Source organism: Elephantulus edwardii, unplaced genomic scaffold (genome assembly GCF_000299155.1).
Source record: "Elephantulus edwardii isolate Elephantulus edwardi_28Jun2011 unplaced genomic scaffold, EleEdw1.0 scaffold00077, whole genome shotgun sequence".
In the NCBI taxonomy this organism is placed as follows: domain Eukaryota; kingdom Metazoa; phylum Chordata; class Mammalia; order Macroscelidea; family Macroscelididae; genus Elephantulus; species Elephantulus edwardii.
Genome location: NW_006399827.1, coordinates 10,142,946 through 10,151,159, shown reverse-complemented (window position 1 = coordinate 10,151,159; position 8,214 = coordinate 10,142,946). Strand labels below are relative to the sequence as shown.

The window sequence follows — 8,214 nt, the reverse complement described above, 5'->3', positions numbered from 1 at the left end:
ATAAAATTAAATTAAAAAAAAATTTTTAAAAAAAGACCAAATTCCATATTCTCACCAAACTCTTCAGATTCTTCTTTCTTTGCCTCCACTTTCTTCTCAGCTGGAGCAGCCCCTTTGGTGGAGAGGGGTTGTTTTTCAGCCTGTGCAGCCCCGACTGCTGGGGCAGATCCACCAGCGCCCACATTGCAGATGAGGCTCCTAATGTTAACATTTGTCAAGCCTTTGCAAACAGACAAGGCCAGAAAAGTTCAACGTTGACACCAGCTGCCTTAATGAGGACATTGATTTTATCCTCCATGATCGTCACCTCATCGTCATGCAGGATGAAGGCCAAGTAGATGTAGGTGAGCCCAGACACTGAGGCCATGGTGTGTACATGATATGTTCAGAATTTTCTCTACACCACAACTCAAAGGCATGGGTTTTTCTTCTGTCATCCTTCATCATTTCCCAGCTCTCTGATACATAGTGAGTAATTACGAAGACCATTGCCTGGATCAGGCACACCTTAGTCTCTAGACTGGCATTGTTGCTCTTCAGTATTCTGGAAAGGTCCCTGACAGCAGATTTACCTAATGCAATTTGTCTTTTGGTTTTCTGACTTCTGGTGTCAATAGTGTTGATTGTGGAGCCAAGCAAGAGGTAACTGTTAACAACCTCAATCTCTTTTCCATTCTTCATGGTGCTGCCAATTGGCACAGTGCTGAGAATCTTAATTTTCTTTTTTTTTAAATTTTATTTTATTATGTTTTTGTGTTTGTACCGTCAAATCAGATCTGACTGGTACAAGAGGAAACTGTCCCTCCTTCTCCAGCAGAGCATCTGGTGGACTCAAACCTGCACCTCTGGGACTGCAGTGCAGCTTCTTGCCGTGAATCTTTGTTTTCTTGATCCTTACCTTCAATCCATATTGAAGGCTGCCATCCTTGATCTTCTGCAGCAAGTGCTTCAGGTCCTCCTGAGTCTCAGCAAGCAAGGTTATATCATCTGCATAATGTAGGTTGTTGATGAGTCTTCCTCCAATCCTGCTGCTACATCTTGCCTCATAAAAATCCAACCTCCCAAATGAACTGTTCTGCATATAAGTTGAAAAGGCATGGAGGCAGGACGCATCCCTGACTCACTCCCTTCCTGATTTTGAACCATGCAGGGTTTCCCTGCTGTGTTCAGAGGACTGCTTCCTGGTCCAAGTATAGGTTTTGCATAAGCACAATCAAGCATTCTGGGATTCCCATTCTCCTCAAGGTTAACCACAATTTGTTGTGATCCACACAGTCAAATGTACAATAGACCAATTCTATACTATTATAAAGAAAACAACTGAGCATGTTCATGAGTATATATCTTGACACTTGGCCTATTATTCCCTCAGGATTAAGTCCCCAAAATAAAGTTGTTATTTTTTTGCTCATTGGCCTGCAGAAGAAACCATATCTATTTACATCCCTACATTATGAGAAAGTCCCTTCCCAGCTTCTAGGCCATTATTATTTGCCAGGGTGAAGAATGGGGGTGATCATGTTTCATTTTCACTAGAACTTCTTTTACAAGAGGTAAGCGTAAGTCTTTCATGGTCATATTCAGCATTTTCCTTTCCCATGAAACATATTTTATTGTGGAAGGAGGACTACCACAATTGTAAGAATTTTGTTACATATTAAGAGGATTCCTCATCAAGGCTTTAAAATGCTTACCACCCTGCTTTTATAATTTTTTCTTTTTTAAACTCAGTTCACTTGGTGTATTTTTAAAAGATGCACTTCTCTTTGGTTATCAGTAAAAGAAGTTAAAATTAATTTAATCAGCAAATGGCATACAAATTTCCTTGAAACTCACAATCGTATGACCCGAAAGGACATAGGTAAGACAGGTTCCACCTACTTTCATTCAGTTCATTAATACTGATGAAAGATGGCTTTCAAATAGGAGTATGATTTTTAAATGAGGCATTTACTATATACTCCTCCCTGTAGAGCCCCGAGTGGAGAAAGTATTTTTAAAACTAGCTCCAGGAAGTGAAAGCTATCCATCTTCGTCCCTTCGATGCTTGCCCAGTGGCTAATGAATTGAAAATAAAAAATAAAACAACCCCCCACATTCCCACCTCCAAAACAAATTATAAAAACTAAAATGTCTCAGACAACTCTCTAGGTTGGAACCGGGGCACAGCTTCAGCAATTGGAATTAGTCTCTTACTGAGTCATGAAACAAGCTTGTTGTAACAAGAACCGAAGAGGGAGAAATTTTTAAAAAACAAAACCAAAACTAGCACTGGGAGGCATGGGAGCAGGCATACCGGCAGGCCTGTCTCACACAAGTCCACATTTGTTATTATTGCAAAACTTGAGTTTTCATTTTTGGTTTTTAGTTTTATTTAAACATCGTGTTTAGTCTAAAGGGCTCTGGAGAGACGTTCACAGTAGCAACGGCACCTGCGGCTCTTCGGTTCTGGAGGCTGTTGTTGTTGTTATGTGCAGTCGAGTCGTTTGCGACTCATAGCGACCCTATGTACAACAGCCCTAAACCCTGCTCTATCCTGTGCTAATCGCACTGCCTCTGACACACCCATTCCGATTACCCCAGTCACTGAATCAATCCACCTCATAGAGGGTCTTTCCCTCCTGCGCTGTCCCTCCACTCTACCCAGCATGATGTCCCTCTCCAAAGACCTGTCCCTCCTTGCAACATGCCCAAAGTATGTCAGACGAAGCCCCAGAATCCTTGCCTCCAAGGAGTAGCCTGGTTTAACCCTCTCCAGGATAAATCTGTTTGTTTTCTTGGCAGTCCATGGTACATTCAATACTCTTCTCCAGCACCACAGCTCAAAGGCGTCAATTCTCCGCCTGTCCTCTCTAGTCATTGTCCAACTCTCCGATGCATAACAAGTGATTGCAAAGACCATGGTCTGTATCAGGCGCACCTTAGTCGCCAGAGAGACACTGTTGCTCTTGAGTACTTTAGAGAGGTCATTAACAGCAGACTTTCCCATCACAATACATTTTTTTTATTTCCTGACTGCTGGTGCCAAGAGTGTTAACCGTGGAGCTGAGCAAACTGAAGCTGTGAACAATCTCAATCTCTTCGCTATCCATACTGATGCTACCAATTGGTCCAGTGGTGAGAATCTTTGTTTTCTTGACATTGATACTGAAGGCTGCAGTCCTTGACCCTCTGCAGCAAGTGCATAAGGTCCTCCGGTCTCAGCAAGCATGGTTGTGTCATCTGCATAACGCAGATTGTTAATAGATCTTCCACCAATCCCGATGTCACAATTCTCCTCATAGAGCCCAGCCTCCCGGATAATCTGCTCTGAACACCCTTCTCAATTTTGAACCATGCAGTGTTACCCTGCTCTGTTCTAACGACTGCCTCCTGGTCCAAGTATTGGTTTTGCATTAGCACGATTAAATGTTCTGGGATTCCCATTCTTCAGCCACAGTTTGTTATGATCCACACAGCCTTTGCATAATCAATGAAACACAGATATACATTCTTCTGGTATTCCCTGCTTTCAGCCAAGATCCATCTAACATCAGCTACAATATCCCTAGTACCACGACCCCTCCTAAACCCAGCCTGGACTTCTGGCAATTCTCTGCTGATGTGCTGCTCCAGTCGTTTTTGGATAATCTTCAGTAGAATCTTGCTTGCATGTGAAATCAATGATACTGTTCTGTAGTTTCCACACTCTGTTGGGTCACCCGTCTTTGGAATGGGAACAAATACAGATCTCTTCCTGTCAGTTGGCCAAGTGGTTGTTCTCCAGATTTCTTGGCACAACTTGGTGAGCACATCCAAGGCAGCATATTACTTTGTCAAATGCATTCGGGGTGGGGGGCGGGGGGGGGCGCAGCAAATAGTGCTTTGTCAAATGCATTCTTTAGGGCTTTCCTAGTGCTACCAGAACACTCCATGTATTTAACAGCTCTTGGGTCTCGACCAGCTTTTCAGCTGAATGGGGTGAGAGGCTTGTTTGTTCTTGGCAAGTTTCAGGTGAGGATGGAGAGAAGCAGGTCCTGATCTGTCCTAACAGGACAATGTGTCCGCTTTAAACAAGTTCGATGTTTTGAAAGCACCTGGTAACAGACACCTTAAACTCCGACTCAGACAGGGTACACTTCCAAGGCATAGTGTTTGACCACCCCAGCGGGGCCAAGGCCTTGAACCAGCGTTTCCCTGAGTGCTAGTCTGAATCCCTCTCCACTTGGCCAAGATGTCCCTTTCAGAGACCTTTCTGGAAAATAAATAAACAAGTACGAAGACCAGGAGGAGGGTGTTGAGCCTCCTGCTCAGAGTCCTGCGGCTGAAGCTGGCCTTCTCCAGAACCTCGGTCACTCCGGCCCGGCCGGCCCCGACCTGCAGAGAACCCCGGCCCCGCTTGCCCGCCGCCCTTTTGGCTTCCCCAAGCGCCAGTCAGGGTCGCTAGAGAAGAGAGTCAGAAGTGCGACGGGAAGAGATGACGCCCCGAAGGCCAGGAACGTCTGGGATGCAAGGGATACGGAAGCTTTCGGTACTCTGCTTCCGCCCGCCAGTGCAGCCTCGGGTCGGGGCCCAGGATTCTGGGCCCACGACCCGGCTGTGGCTGACTCGGCAGGCAACTCTTCTTTCGAAACCCAAGTATTCGTATTGTGTGGCTTGAGAAGACTCCCGGCCGCCTAAAGCAGCCAGCAGGTCCCATGGTGTAATGGTTAGCACTCTGGACTTTGAATCCAGCGATCCGAGTTCAAATCTCGGTGGGACCTCACTTACCATTTTTAGCTGTGTAAATTCATGTTTTGGGAGTCGTCACCGGCAGCGACCACCTCAAGCTGTGCTGCTGCCCCATTGACCCTACTGGACTGTGGCTTAGGGTCTCTATCCACGCTCTCAAGATGCCTTAGGAGTCGTGATGCACATGCGCGAGAGTAGGTGAGGAAAAAGAAATGTGTTGAATGGAGATTAAAAGTGATTTTTCCCTGGGGAGAAATATCCGAAAGGACCCGAAGGATTCCGAGCGGGGAATCTTCAATGTTCAAAGACTCATCCTTCCCCGAAAAAAAAAAAAAACCAGAAAACAAAACTGTAGGAAATCCTTCTTGGCTATTGGCTCATCCTATATATTACTGTTCCATAAACCGCGAATGAAATGGCGGAATGAGGAGGGGCAAGGCACTAGAGTGACTCTGATTGGTTTAGAGGAATAACAAAGGCGGGAATAAGGGTGTTGGGGTGTCAGAGAGCCGGTTTGGGAGGACGTTAGAGAATAGTGTGTCAGTCGAGATTTTCTGTACCTTTCAACCAGAAAAAAATCCCTTAGTAAAGGTGTCCGGCTTTCAGTCAGCCTCTGCTTGTCAGGTCTGTCACCATATCCATGGGAGTTTTCTCCCGAGGGGAGAGGACGAATCTTAGAGCGGTTCGCCCGCAGGATTGAACACATCTTTATTAGCTTAACACTGCCCAGGATCTGTGTTTAAGGTGTGAGCAGACGCGCGTGATGTCTAGAAAAGCGTATTCCTTTGAGATAGCGTGGAAAAGATATACGGAGCATTGTCGCCTGTGGATTATTACTTGGACGTTGAGAAGCGTCTGTCCCTCTGGGCCGAATGACGAAAGAGAGCGCTGACGCATTTATGATGTCCCTACAGGGTGATTGGCACTGCTGCTGCACCCTGGGGCGGATGCCATGGAAACAGAGGATCCTCTCACCGCCCTGTCCTCCCCTGAGGACGCCACCTTCCCACCCACCCCGTTCACTTCCTTCCTTATACGTTGGAATGAATCTGGGTACAGAGATGATCCAGCCACCAAAAGGGGGGGGGGGAGTGTCTAGGCATGAAGAGAACAAGTGGGATAACTTGCTCCATCATATATTAAAGCTTATTACCAGCTACAAACCGTAGGAATTAAGATACTATAGCGAAAGGAGAGCCAAGCACACCAATGGAACAAGGTAAAGAGTCAGATTAGCTAAATGTTTATTTGGAACTGACTTATGTCATCTCCTATTAAACTTTAATTCCTATTGTACTGTTAATCATTTCATCTGCCTTCTTTTCATTTGTTTGTTGCCCACTGCCCTGTAATTCATGTATGCAGAGCAGATTATACGAGAGGCTGGGCTCTATGAGGAGAATTGTGGCATCAGGATTGGTGGAAGATCTATCAACAATCTCCGTTATGCAGATGACACAACCTTGCTTGCTGAAACTGAGGAGGACCTCATGCACTTGCTGCGAAGGGTCAAGGACTGCAGCCTTCAGTATGGACTAAGGCTCAACGTCAAGAAGACAAAGATTCTCGCCACTGGACCAATTGGCAGCGTCTGGATGGATGATGAAGAGATTGAGAGTGTTCACAGCTTCACTTTGCTCGGCTCCACAGTTAACACTCTTGGTACCAGCAGTCAGGAAATCAAAAAGCGTATCGCGATGGGAAAGTCTGCCGTTAGGAACCTCTCAAACGTACTCAGGAGCAACAGTGTCTCTCTGGAGACTAAGGTGCGCCTGATACAGGTCATGGTATTTGCAATCGCTTGTTATGCATCAGAGAGTTGGACAATGACTAGGGAGGACAGAAGGAGAGTGGATGCTTTCGAGCTGTGGTGCTGGAGAAGGGTACTGAACGTACCATGGACTGCCAGGAAAACAAACAGATCCATCTTGGAGAGGATTAAACCAAGCTGCTCCTTGGAGGCAAGGATTCTGGGGCTTCGTCTGACATACTTTGGACATGTTGCCAGGAGGGACGGGTCCTTGGAGAGGGACATCATGCTTGGGAGGGTGGAGGGACAGCGCAGGAGGGGAAGACCCTCTATGAGATGGATTGATTCGGTGACTGGGGTAATCGGGATGGGTGTGTCAGAGGCGGTGCGGTTGGCGCAGGATAGAGCAGGGTTTAGAGCTGTTGTGCATAGGGTCGCTATGAGTCGGAAACGACTCGATGGCACATAACAACAACAGCCCTGTAATTATATAGACTTTTATTGATCAGATGGTGTTTATATATTTTTAATCTGTCAAACTCTAAATGAAAATAAAAAAAACCAACACAAAACACGAGCCCCGTTAAAATATCATGGGTGAATTTATAGGCAATCCAAGGGGTAAACGGGTAAGTGCTGATATTTCAGGAACAAGAGTTTGAAATAATGATAGGCAGATCTTTCTCTAACCTTGCTGCATATTTCTATTTTACTTGACTCTGATTTGCTTTGTCATCAGGCAGTTTTTCTTTCCTCTTCTCTTTTCATTGTACCCTTTATGGCAGCATGATTAGTGCTAATGATCAAATTAAAGATGTCAGAGAAGTTCTTTTCACGTAGCACTTGCAAACTTCTTAAGACTGTCTAGATCCTGTGACCTTGTTAATATGACCAGGAGAAGAGAATGTAAATGAAGTAAATGTAAGTGGCCAGGCAGGGCCACATAACTGTCCACCTCTAGGATTCCATTTAAGGGATGATAGTAGTGACCAACCAAAAGATACTAGAGTAACCATATCCCTCTCAAACAAACTCTGTTTACTTTAGTTACCTTACCTCAAATGTGTACCAGGACTTCTTGTTTTCTGGAGGCAGACATTCTGTCTATCTAATTACATATGTAATATCTCAATAAAACCACAATTCATTGTCGTCAAGTCAGAATGTCCCTCCAGTGAGTTTTCTGAGGCTGTAAATTGCAAGGGAAGAGATTGCAAGTTTTCTCCTTGGAGCAGCTGGTGAACTTGAACCATTTTCTTTTGGGTTGGCAACACAATTCTTTTTTTAAATTATTTTTTTATTTTCTTTTGTGTGTGTGTACCATCAAACCAGATCTGACTGGTACAGGAGGAGATTGTTCATCCTTCTCCAGTAGAGCATCTGGTGGATTTGAACAGCGAGCCTCTGGGATTGCAGTGCAGTTTCTTGCCACTAAGCCACCAGAGCTCTCTTAACACAATTCTTAAACCATCAGTCCAACAGGGCTCCCTTTATATACATATATGTATGTTGTTGTAATTGTGGAGTAGGAACTGACCCATAGCTGACCCTCTGGCACGTTCTCAGAGTTAGTTACTTGCACAGGAGAAGATTGTCCATCTCATACCAGTGTGTGTGTGTATGTGTAGTTGTTCTATGTCAAGTCACTTGTTACTCAAAGTGACCCTATGTACAACAGCTCTGATCCCTGCTTTATCTTAAGCCAACCTCATTGTCTTCAACACACCTACTCCCATTACCCCAGTCACTGAGTC

At 45.1% G+C, this 8,214-nt stretch overlaps 1 non-coding gene across 1 annotated transcript; it reads left to right on the top strand.

Moving 5' to 3' along the window:
- Positions 1–4,670: 4,670 nt before the first annotated feature.
- Positions 4,671–4,742, top strand: TRNAQ-UUG. Its single transcript has one exon. It is a non-coding gene; the product is annotated as a tRNA-Gln (tRNA).
- Positions 4,743–8,214: the final 3,472 nt, after the last annotated feature.